Here is a 13241-nt window from a genome sequence, read left to right on the forward strand (position 1 = left end):
GAGGCTTTTTTTGGGGGAAGTTAATGAAGAGGTGAGCAAATGATGGTGATAAAACCTTGTGTTCCTGGAGCAAATAGTTTTAATAGGTTTCAATCATGCTGTTAGTGTGCCCAGAAATTGTATAAGAGTAATGAAGACTTAGTGGTCACAGCTGTCAGTTGCCATGTCCTGGGAAATGAAGAGAAGGTTAGTTAATGTGCATGTATTTGTATTATTATTCATTCAATAAGATACCTACTTACTGAACAGATGTATCTATTTTTTGGCCTGTTGATAAATGTTTTGCCCACTTATAAGAAGTGATAAAGTTTAATCCAAGCCTCTGCTTTCCAAAAAGGGACTGCTGGTCTTTGGTGATGATCTTCACGTTTTGATGTGGTTTTTCCCCTTGAAACTGCACATATAGGGAAGGAGCTGGTTTTGGAGTGGGGAGAGTGATTTTCTGCATGGGCAAATTTATTCAGTTCTTGGAGTTCATGGAATCAAGAGTTCACTGTTTGTGTCCCTCACTTGCACACAGTGGTTTTATATTTATGTATCTGACATGGGATGCAGTGTCCTCAGAGCTTCATGAACACAAGAGTTCACTTTGTGTGGTCCCTAGATACCATGTTGGATCTGGGCTGCCTCATCTTCATGGTTGTTAGTGGAAGGTCTCTTGTCCCTTTGCTCTGTCCTTCATTTTCCAAAGCTCTCCCTACTATTTGTCTCTGATTCTCTAAATGGAAACTTCATTAATTGTGTGGAGCATCCTGTGGTGTTTGTGTGTCTTCTCCAGATTCCTGGGCTGAAGGGCCCGTGGTCAGAGCTGTAGACATCTGGAGAACATTTGCTAGTCGTGGTACATCCATCTATCTTGTGGCTTTTATTTATTTGCACTAACAGGTGGTGAAGCATTTCAAGGCTTCTTGTAGACCTGTATTTCTAAACAAAAAGGGAATACTGTCAATTGTCTGATAGGTTTTCTTGAGTTAACAATTGGCTCCATCAAGACTACAGGACCATGAAGACCTTTTCCCCTCCTTAGATACTTAATACTATATAGGAGAGATTCTAGGTGATTGATCCATGTGTCTGTCACCTCTGGCAGATAACTCACATTTCATCAATTCCTATAGTTTACCAGTTATAAGTAACTCTTGTAATGTGGTTTTTTTATTGTTTTTATATTAAAAAACTCGTATTGCTTTCAAATACGACACTTTGGGTGCAATATTTTTAGCTGGTGAAGCTTTGAACTGCTTCTTCCACTGATGGTTGACGTAAAATTTTCCTGTTTCAGAGTAATTCAGTTTTCAAGGTCTTACTCTACCTTGTTTTGTATTACTTCAGGTTAGTTTGTTAGCATTGGACTAAAGTGTATTTCTGCACTGCAAGTTCTTAATTTACAATCCAAGTTGTTAGTGGCATGCACTTTACTTGCTGAATATGGTGATTATATATTCATGCACTGTGTACTGTGAAATAAAATATTGTCTGGGGTTGTCATTTATGTTTCTGATACCCAAATTGCTGGTGTTTTACTGTGAAAGGAAGATACGTTTACACATTATTTCCATGGATTTAAAAATATACTTTGCACAAAATGTATGTTCACTGGTACTGACTGGGAAGGAATTTCTACACTGCATTAGTCCAAGCCAGGATTGCCAAAATAAAATAGTAAGCACAGGTTCTTCAGTTGAGCATTCTTTGTGCCATACTTTTTATTGTTGTGGTTTTTAACACTGACTGTTGCATCTGATGCAGTGTTTTGTGGTTTGTGTTAGTCAAACATGTCCACAATAAAGCAAAAAATTGTACTATTGTTTGTAAGAAGTGACTCTTCCTAGAGGTGTGCATTTCCTGTGCCTGCAGGACTTGCAATCTGTAACTTCTTATTAAATGTCTTGGAATAGTGACCTACTCTCACACCGGACTGAGAGAGAAGCTGCAGTAAAATAATACTCTATCCACCCCCTTGTACTGTGGAACAGAATTGAATGTAGCACTTGTATAAGGTCAGGATTTAGTTATCCCAGTGCACATGGTGGCTGGTGGGTGCTCTGTCATAGAATCACAGAGTGGTTTGGGTTGGAAGGGACCTTAAAGATCATCAGGTTTCAACCCCCTGCCATAGGCAGGGACACCTCCCACCAGACCAGGTTGCCCAGTACTCCATCCAACACTCCCAGGGCAGCCTGTTCCAGTGTCTCACCAGACCTTTGACCTCAGGTTTGCTTCGCTCTGAAGCAGTCCCATCCCACCCAGCAGAGCAACTTGCCTGCCCCAGAAATCACAAGCTCTGTTACCCTGCTCTGTCCTGCTACAAACCAGCCCCTCAAAACTTATTCTTTTCTGTCAGCTCCTGAGTAAATTTTCAACCAGCAAGCCCAAATGCCACACCTAAATCTACAGCATCTTTTTGAGAGGTAAAAGCCCCACTGTTCTTCCTCTCCCTTACTACTGTCTCTCCCCCAGGAGCAGTTTTAGGTTCAGTGGCTTAGTTGTCACATAAAAAGCCAGCTCCATGAGTTTTTCTCTGAGCTGCACAAATCCACAGTGCTGAGCAGGAAAGCTGAGAGCAACAGAGCACAGAGTTAACACCCAGGCAGGCACCTTTAGGAACCCAGACAGCTTAAGACTTCACTACATACCAGGATCTGCATCAGGCCCACACGGTCAAGATGCACTGTCTACTCTAAGGCAATAGCTTCTGATACCATCATCCACTTGGCTTCAGCTCTCCTTCTCCCCAGCCTGCATGATCCAGGATCTAATTAAACTCAGGAAACAATGAAAAAATTCCAGAATCTCAGGCTTAATTTTGGTGTTGGACTACTTTAACCCTTCCACTGCCAAACCATCAAAGGATTAAAATCATAGAATGGTGAAGGTTGGAAGGGACCTAAAAGATGATCAGGTTCCAACCCCCCTGCCATGAGCAGGGACACCTCCCACCAGACCAGGCTGCACAAGCCTCATCCAACCTGCCCTTTGACACCTCCAGGGATAGGACATCAACAACCTCCCAGGGCAACCTATTCCAGCACCTTCTTACCCTCATGGTGAAGAAGTTCTTCCTGATGTCTAACCTAAATCTCCCCTCTTTCAGTTTCAAACCATCACCCCTTGTCCTGTCACTGCTCTCTCTGGTGAAAACCCCCTCCCCAGCTTTCCTGGAGCCCCTTCAGGTACTGAAAGTCTGCTGGTTTAAAATTAAACTGCTGGACGGAAGCTCAGCTGGACTTTTAAACCACTAAGCAAACACTTTCCACTTCAAACAGGAGGCAGCTTGGCCCCAGGGTGCTTGTTTTATCTCCCCTGTGCCCTGGCTGGCTGCAGAAGGGCCCCACATGCTCTGTTTACCTTGAGGAGGCAAAAGGCTCAGGCAGGGACAGCACCAGCTCGCTGGGCTGAGCAAATGCTGCATCTCTGGCACAGGGAAAAGGCTGGTGGGCAAAGCCCAAGCATCACATTTCCCACCAGGTCCGTGAAGGACACCCCAAGCAGCCCCTTTAGGAGCCTCATGCTCAGGCACAAGTTGCAAACACGGGAGCCTGAGATGGTCAGTGAGCAAAGCCCTGTTTCTGCTGCAAAGCCCAGCTGGGAAACCTGCCACTAGGACCGTGACAAAGTGATTTTTCCCTCTGCCAGGCTGAGGTTTGCCATTGCTCACACAGCCAGCAGAGGCCAGGGGCACTGCTGCCACTGCTTGTCATATGAAAAAGTAAATATGGCCCATTTCCCTCCCAACCAGCCTCCCAGAGGCTTCAGCACTTGCAGGCAGCTTTGCTCCATTTCCTGTGAAGAGCACAGCAGTGGTTGCAGAGCACTGGCTTTGGAAACACAGGCAGCTGTCATGAGGCTTTGATTAAATTCATTCATTGCCTGAAAAAAGCTCCTTGCACTACTAGGCTGAGGATTGCAAAGTGCCACGTTTATGACTGTGATTCCACAGGAGACATTCAAAGCCCCACAGAGAAAGGTGTTCAAGCTCCAGACAGTTCAGGCTCACTCATCACTGCCATGAACACACATCAGATGATAAACCTACCAGATGATACAGTGCAATCTGGTTCTGTTTTGTAGGAGGGGGTTGGAACTAGAAGACCTTGAATGTCCCTTCCAGCCCAAATAATTCTGTGATTCTAAGGTCTGCCTTAGTCTGAGCAGGTTTTGTTTCTGGCAGTGCTGGAAACTGTCACCTGTGTGTGTTGTGTGGGATTTAATTCAGATTCTCTCTCTTGGAGTTCATACCTCACCTTGGGTATGTTCCCAGTGTATCAGATGAAAATGAGGATATTTCCTCTTGATGTTTCAATGACTTCTCAGGAAGATGGCAGTGTCACTGTGTCTCATCTCTTCAGTACCCTAAAAAGCTAATAATCTTGAGTTCTAACTTCTGCTAAAGTGCCCATCCAAGTCTGGAGCTGCATCTGTAATTAGGGAAGCAAACCCAGCAGTTCTAGATATGAATGAAAGCTGAACCCACTGGAACTTCCCTCTGATGGATGTAGTTGTTCCTCCATTTCACAGGTGGTGGAACCAGAGCCATCAGATCACTGGCAGGTTGAAGGATCAGCCTGCAAGGAGGACTAAGCCACAACCTGCACTTGAGCCCCTGAAGCCTAAGGTTGGGAGCAGGACCATCTTCTGACACCCAGTGAGGCTCAGGAGGCTTTTCATCATTGTGGAGTGTTTCTCATAGGCTGGTAAAACACTTGTTGTTTAATATTTTGCTTCTAGTTGGGACCATGAGCATCTATTTTGGCGAGCTCCAGCGTGTAACATCTGTGAGAGCTGCTTCAGTCCCTTGGAGAAGGAAAGAGCTACTTGGAAATGTTCTGATTTCTTCCACATGGCACATGTTTTTAATGTGCTGCTGTGTACAGTGGTGAGGGTTGTTTACAGCCATGAGGAGGCAGAGACAGGAGAGGGTAACTGCAGGTGTGCAGCAATGCCAAGGGCTCCTTTCCATGACAGCATCTCCATTCAGCCCTCCCTGTGTTGCCAAACTGCTGGATGCCAGAGGCTGGAAAAAGAATCTGTGCTCAGTGAAAGGGTTTCCAGGACTTGAATTCTCCTTTAGGAAATGAACTTCTTGGGCTGCCTCCATTCTTGTAACTTCTGAATAGGGAGCAAAGCACCCTGCAGGCTTGCATTATTTTTCTTTAATACACTGTGTTAATAATTTGTGTATAAGACAGGATTTGAGCCCAGTTTATGACTGGGCTTGCTGGTGATGCTGCATGGTGTTACTGGAGGATGCATCAGCTTGAAGGCATCTCATGACTTTCATCAAGTTGTGTAAAAATCCCTGCCTACATTGCACAGAGGTGGGAACAGGGATGGAAATTGGTATGTGCCAGAGCAAGGCCTGAGAATTTGTATCTCACAGAACCACAGAATGGTGGGGATTGGAAGGGACTCCTGGAGATCATCTCATCTAACCCCCCTGCCAGAGCAGGATCCCCTAGAGCAGATCCCACAGGAACATGTCCAGACAGGTTCTGAATGTCTCCAGGGGTGGAGACTCCACAACCTCCCTGGGCAGCCTGTTCCAGTGCTCTATTTTCCTAAATAGACCATGTGATTCCTAGAATGGCTGCTTGCCAAACCTTCACCTTCAGAGAAAACCATTCTGAATGGGAAATGACGTTTAATAAGAGGAGAGACCCAAGTGATGAAAGTGCCATCAAGTGACAACAGACGCATCAGATCTCTTGGTCAGTTTTGCTCCTGCCTGTGGTTTCAGAGGACTTGCAGTTCTGACACGTTTCACATGAGATGTCAAAATGTGACATTCTTGCCTGAGCCAATGTTTTCAGCTCTCTCCTTGGTGATCAATGCCTACAGCATATCAATGCCAGCCAGAACTGGAGCAACATCATCCTGGTTAGAAAGCCCATATCCCATCCCAGAGACCACAAGGAGAACAGTTTTCCTTCTGTTCCTGGGTCATGGTAGACTACATTAAATGTAACAGATCTCTCACTCTTCGCTAATCAGTATGCTGTCTGAAGGCAGGCTTTTCAGGAGACTGTTTGTCATGCCTGGATCTCTGTTTTCATAACTGCATAACTGCTAGAAATGATATTGTGGTGATTTTTTTCCCCCCGTACACATCGAGTGTTCAGCTCGACAACTGGATCCTGTTCAATTTTGAACTACTTAATAGATTCCAGCCTTTTCTTGTTACATTGTGGGTGGAAATAAATGACAATCAGACCCTGGGTTTCATGCCACATTTTGCTGTCCAGATTCCTCTTCTTCCTCCTGAAATGAAAGAGCCAGATCTCGCAAGCCAAGGAGCTATCTGAGGGTGTTGTGCTATGAGCTCTCAGCAGCTCAGCTGCTCTGGTCATCCAGTTTGTACTCTTACCCTGTGGTAAATGTTGTTTATGCCTTTATACCTCTTGATGAAGACTAAGAGTTTTGCATCTGATGTTATAAGCAAGCACACCTTGGAGCTGCAGGTGTGCCCTGGCTCATCTCATCTGGTGTGGAAGGTGTCAAGTCCCAGCCAAATCCTTGAGGTACCAGGTAAGGATCAGATTCTTCATCTAGCGTCTCTTTTTCTGTTTCCACCAAAAATTCCTAGAAGGAAGTACAGGAGGGAGGAATGAAGAGAACTGAAGGAAAGAAGAGGTGGACATGGATGTTAGAGGGACCATTTGTTCAGTATCTTCTGCTAGGCTGAGAGTGAAGTCACACTCTACCTGGTTGTAAACTCAATCTTCTGATGCCATTAATGCCACTGCTCATTGAAACGTGACAGAGTAATGATTTTCACTCGTTTTTAAAGCGTGTGAATAATTTTGGATTTGGATTATTTTTTTTTCTGTTTCCATTTTCATCTTCCAGCCCTGTTCCTCAGCTGATGGGAAAGTTGTGCCATTCCACATCTGCTTTTGTTAATCACTAGTTGGTTCCTGCTGTACCTGTGGACAGTTTATGGCACAAATTATCGTGACGCTCCTCAATAGTTTAATCCCTTTTTCTCTTCTTGTTTCTAATTTCAGGCTGTGTCTTCATATCTTGGGTGTTTTCTACAGAGCAGCTCCCAACCAGGGCTCTTACTCTGCCAAGTGAATCTTTATAAACAGGCTGATGAAAAGGAAAAGTGTTTGGTCCCAGGAGAGGAAGGAATTTCTGGGTCTAAGGTTGATAAGAGAAATGTATGCCTGGTCACAGCTTGATCAGAAATTTCCCATGGGATCTTCCCTCTATATTGAAGAGCTCTGTGCCTCAATTCTCCCATGGGTGTTAGAATTCATCCTTCTTCAGATTTGTCTTTTGACAGGTCAGCTTCCTAATTCTGCTCCAAAATAGGACATGTCCTTCCAAGTTGAGTCCTCGTTCAACTGTCCTGTCCATGCTGCTCTGCACATCCCATCTGATGCACTCACAGAGGGAGAGATGCTCTTTGTGGCAGATTTAAAACCATGATGATCCCAGATATTGGGTAAAATTGGAGAAGCTGTGGAAACACCAGTAGGTCTCCATTTTGATACCTCTAAAACCATTAAATGAACTTCATCTCTGACAAAGTGATTTCTACTGGGTATGTTATGGGTATGAGGTTGGAGTGTGAGCTTACACTCTGTAACCCTGAGTAGGAAATCCCCCCAGCTGGTTGGCAGCCAGCTGAAGCTTCCTCCAAGTCAGTTCTGAGCTAGTCCTGGGAACCTTTCATTTCAGCTGCCTCTTCTGTGAAGCAAGAGTGTGCAGTTCCCACCACAGAGAGCATCACTTGGAGTCAGGAAATGGAGAAAGGAGAAGACGGCGAACTGATGGTTGTGTTTCTCAAGGTGTGACCATTATGGCCATGATGGGTTTTGTTTGAAGCTTCCAGCACTTTTCCATACCCACAGGGTGTGGGCTGTCCCTTCACCAATGGCCAGATGGTTACCTTCCTACTTGAAGACCTTCAGACTTCAACAAGGATTTTTAGAGGGAAAAGTCCTGTTCACTGCATGGTTTGGTAGCAGATTCTTCACTTCTATTTCAAGAAAAGCTTCTTCTTGAGTCCTGTGCAGGAAGGTCATCCAGGACCATTTTGATTTCAATGAGAAGCAGTTCTGCCATTGGAAAATCTATTATTGGGACTGTTTTTAATGATGAATGGGAGTGGTATCAGTGGGGTTTTATTACAGATCTGATGATGCAAATGTGGATGGAGAGGAGGGGTTTTGGCAGAACAATGAAAGCTGTGCAGCTTCCTGATTTTTCTATACAGTATTTAAAAAAACAAACAAACAAATCAATAAATAAGTGTATCCTTTTTCTTGCTGTGTGTGGGGGATTGGAGCATTCCCATTTTTAAATCTAGAATAAAATTTTAAGAGGAGCAAACTGCTACACCCTCTGTGCAAGGCAGGGTGCAAAGGCAACATGGTGCCTCCATAGTCCTTGGCACCATCAAATGCTCCCATAAATGTATTGATCCCCCCACAGTGCTAAGTCAAGTTCTGGGGTCTTCAGCACAGGAAAGACATGGGGTTGTTGGGGCAGGTCCAGAGGAGGCCACGGAGATGATGTGAGGGCTGGAGAAGCTCTGCTCTGGAGACAGGCTGGGAGAGCTGGGGTGTTCAGCCTGGAGAAGAGAAGGCTCCAGGGAGACCTTAGAGCACCTTCCAGTGCCTGGAGAGGCTTGTAAGAAAGATGAGGACAAACTTTTTAGCAGGGTCTGTTGTAGTAGGACAAAGGATGATGGTTTTAAACTGAAAAAGGGGGGAGATGCAGCCTAGATATAAGAAAGAGATTGTTCACTTTGAAAGTGGTGGAACGCTGGCCCAGGTTTCCCAGAGAGGTGGTAGAAGCCCCATTCCTGGAAACATTCAAGGTCAGGTTGGATGGGGCTCTGAGCAACCTGATCCAGTTGAAAATGTCCCTGCTCACTGCAGGTTAGATGACCTTTAAATGTCACTTCCAACCCAAACCATACTGTGATACCATGATTCTTCTTACTCTCTGGGGTCAGCCCTGACTGTCACAGCATGAGGAGTTGTACTTGCCTGGATCTTTAGTGGTAAAATCTCCCTGCTGAGGAGAACAGCAAAGGTTTCAGGACTGGGCTGCAGGTGAACACAGGAGTCCAAGTCCCCCCTGCAGAGCATCTTGGCAGGGAGATCAGGCTGGGTTCCAGGTTGCACGCTGTTAATGTAAAAGAATTAAGTGCAGTAGGTGACCTAGGAGCCTGTTAATGCTTCTCAGCAAACCCTCTCTCTTCAGCACGACACTTCATCAGGAGTTTGAGTCCCAATGTGCTTCAAGTTGACCCTAAAGCTTAAGCACACGTTGAAGTGTTTTGCTGACTAAGGGTGAGATTTAATATCAGTGCCTGCCCTTCATATCACACCTTCCATAAATGTCACAGCGTGGGCTTTTCAGAGCAAGTGAATGGGCTGGAGGAGCAGACAGTGAGGTGGACTGAAAACAGGTTGAATGTCCAGGCCCAGAGGTTGGTCATCAGCAACAGTAAGTTTAGCAGGAGGCCAGTGACTAGCAGAGTACTCCGGGGGTCAATACTGGGTCCAGTCTTGTTTGATGTCTTCATTACTCACCTGGAAGGTGGAGCAGAGCATACCCTGAGCAAGTTTGCAGGTGACACCAGCCTGGGACAAACAGGTGATGCTCCAGAGAATTGTGCTACCACCCAGAGGGCCTCAACAGTCTGGAGAAATGGTTTGAAAGGAGATGTGATTCAACAAGGAGAAGTGCAAAGTCCTGCACCAAGGGAGGAACAACCTCAGGCACCAGAATATACTTGGAGCCACCCAGCTGGAAAGCAGCTTGGACTTGGGGGTCCCATGTTGGATATGTTGGTCTCATAAGTTGGTCCCATAAGTTGGATATGACCCAGCAACGTGCCCTGGTGGTCGAGTTGGTGACTGGGATCTTGGGCTGTGTTAGGCAGAATATTGCCAGCAGGTCGAGGGAGGTGATTCTCTCTACTCAGTGCTCATGAGGTCCCAGCTGGAATGCTGAGTCCAGTTCTGGGCTCCTCCATACAAGAGAGACATGGACATACTGGAGAGAGTCCAGCAAAGGACCACAAAGATGTTGAAAGGACTGGGGGCAGGTGACAGGCAAGAAAAGGTTGAGAGAGCTGGGATTGTTCAGCCTGGAGAAGGGAAGGCTTGAGGGGATCTGATTAAAGTACATAAATACCCAAGGGGCCTGATGCCAGGACAAGATGCAATGGGCATAAACTGAAGCACAGGAGGTGCCACCTGAACATCAGGAAACACTTTATTGTGTGGGTGGCTGTGCCCTGGCACAGATTGCCCAGGGAGGCTGTGGAGTCCCCATCTGTGGAGATATTTAAAAGCAACCTGGCCATGGTTGGCCAGCTGGCTGCAGGTGGCCCTGCTTGAAGAAGGGGCTTGGATGAGATGACCTCCAGAGGTGCCTTCCAACCTCAACCATTCTGGGATTCTAAGCAATACCAGTCCATGAATTGTAAATGGAGAACCTGAGGCAAAAGATGATCCAACAGCTTGTGTAGCAGCACACAGCTCTGCTGTGGCCAAACCAAAAATTCATTCCTTGCTTCCATCCCAGTGGAGTAGTCACCAGGCCTGGTGACTAACCTTGTGCTTACCTGGGCCCCAGGGAAAGTTCAACCCTGGAAGTCCCTGCCCATGCCGGGGGTATGAAACTAGATGATCTTTAAGGTCCCTTCCAACCCAAACCATTCCAGGCTTCCATGGTCCTATGAAAGGACTTGCCAGGTGCCCCAGCTTGGCTGTGCAGAAGGGCTCATCCTGCAGAGCCATGCTGAGCCTGAGCAGGTGCTGCAGCAGCCTGACACCCCAATTTGCCCTGCTAGCTGGATTTTTGCTTTCAGAAGCATTTCTGGAGGACTCCAGGGCTGCAGGCTGGATTTCCAGCTTTGCTAGACGACGCACATCCCACATTGTGTGCCTCAGTTTCCCTGCACTTCACAAGACACCAATAAGACCTTCAGAAATGGCTTTATGGCTTGTGATTGACAAGGGACATGAGAGGACCTCAATATTATGATTTGTTGTTGAATAATGACAAATCACAACAAATAACAGCTGGCTCTTATCTTGCTAGTGCTATCCAAAGTCTGCGTCTGTCTCTTCTGCATCAAGCTTTTCTCTTCCTGTAGTGACTGCAATTGTCCTGACAAGTGATTTTCTAGCCTCTGTCAGAATATCTCTAGAAATACAAACCCCTGTGGTTTCTGCTCAGGAAATGAAAGCATTCCATCTTGCTCCATGCTAGTTAGGAAATTCATGCTGGTCAGCTGGACCAGCATCCCCAGGTGCTGGCTGATGGCAGGGACTGAAATAGCATCCATGCAGGGAATGCTGGACAACCACTTAATGGAGCTTGCAGTGTCCTTTAGGCAGGTGGCTTGAGAGCTGGGCAGAAAATGAAAGGTTTTTGACTCTCTGCCTGTGGCAGGTGGAAAGAATTTGCACTCAGATGTTAGGAGCAGATGCCAAGAAGGGAAGGCTTGAGGGGATCTGATTAAAGTACATAAATACCCAAGGGGCCTGATGCCAGGACAAGATGCAATGGGCATAAACTGAAGCACAGGAGGTGCCACCTGAACATCAGGAAACACTTTATTGTGTGGGTGGCTGTGCCCTGGCACAGATTGCCCAGGGAGGCTGTGGAGTCCCCATCTGTGGAGATATTCAAAAGCAACCTGGCCATGGTTGGCCAGCTGGCTGCAGGTGGCCCTGCTTGAAGAAGGGGCTTGGATGAGATGACCTCCAGAGGTGCCTTCCAACCTCAACCATTCTGGGATTCTAAGCAATACCAGTCCATGAATTGTAAATGGAGAACCTGAGGCAAAAGATGATCCAACAGCTTGTGTAGCAGCACACAGCTCTGCTGTGGCCAAACCAAAAATTCATACCTTGCTTCCATCCCAGTGGAGCAGTCACCAGGCCTGGTGACTAACCTAACTGTACACTTGTGCTTACCTGGGCCCCAGGGAAAGTTCATCCTTGCTTCCATCCCAGTGGAGTAGTCACCAGGCCTGGTGACTAACCTTGTGCTTACCTGGGCCCCAGGGAAAGTTCAGCCCTGGAAGTCCCTGCCCATGCCGGGGGTATGAAACTAGATGATCTTTAAGGTCCCTTCCAACCCAAACCATTCCAGGCTTCCATGGTCCTATGAAAGGACTTGCCAGGTGCCCCAGCTTGGCTGTGCAGAAGGGCTCATCCTGCAGAGCCATGCTGAGCCTGAGCAGGTGCTGCAGCAGCCTGACACCCCAATTTGCCCTGCTAGCTGGATTTTTGCTTTCAGAAGCATTTCTGGAGGACTCCAGGGCTGCAGGCTGGATTTCCAGCTTTGCTAGACGACGCACATCCCACATTGTGTGCCTCAGTTTCCCTGCACTTCACAAGACACCAATAAGACCTTCAGAAATGGCTTTATGGCTTGTGATTGACAAGGGACATGAGAGGACCTCAATATTATGATTTGTTGATGAATAATGACAAATCACAACAAATAACAGCTGGCTCTTATCTTGCTAGTGCTATCCAAAGTCTGCGTCTGTCTCTTCTGCATCAAGCTTTTCTCTTCCTGTAGTGACTGCAATTGTCCTGACAAGTGATTTTCTAGCCTCTGTCAGAATATCTCTAGAAATACAAACCCCTGTGGTTTCTGCTCAGGAAATGAAAGCATTCCATCTTGCTCCATGCTAGTTAGGAAATTCATGCTGGTCAGCTGGACCAGCATCCCCAGGTGCTGGCTGATGGCAGGGACTGAAATAGCATCCATGCAGGGAATGCTGGACAACCACTTAATGGAGCTTGCAGTGTCCTTTAGGCAGGTGGCTTGAGAGCTGGGCAGAAAATGAAAGGTTTTTGACTCTCTGCCTGTGGCAGGTGGAAAGAATTTGCACTCAGATGTTAGGAGCAGATGCCATTCTCCTGTATCATTTTCTTTGCGTGCTCTGGAAGGTGTTTTCAGCTCATGTTTGTTATGTTGTCCCCCTGGGATTCCAGTCACTTTTCTTATAATAAGATTTTAATTTTAGCTTCTAATATGAAATGATTCTGGTCTCCAGGTACATGAGAAAATCATTTCCACACCAGCTTTATTCCATGGCTTCATAACCCTGGGCTGCAGCTGGGAGGGGTTGGGGAGATGGGAAGCCAAGAGCAAAGAATATGGAGCCAGAGATGAAGAAGTGCAAAAGGTGAAATATGTGGTTTGATGGTGCTTCAGCAGCACTTGCTGAGATCTCCATGCACAGAGATGTTCAT

Source organism: Chaetura pelagica, unplaced genomic scaffold (genome assembly GCF_000747805.2).
Source record: "Chaetura pelagica isolate M959 unplaced genomic scaffold, ChaPel_1.0 scaffold87, whole genome shotgun sequence".
NCBI lineage: Eukaryota > Metazoa > Chordata > Aves > Apodiformes > Apodidae > Chaetura > Chaetura pelagica.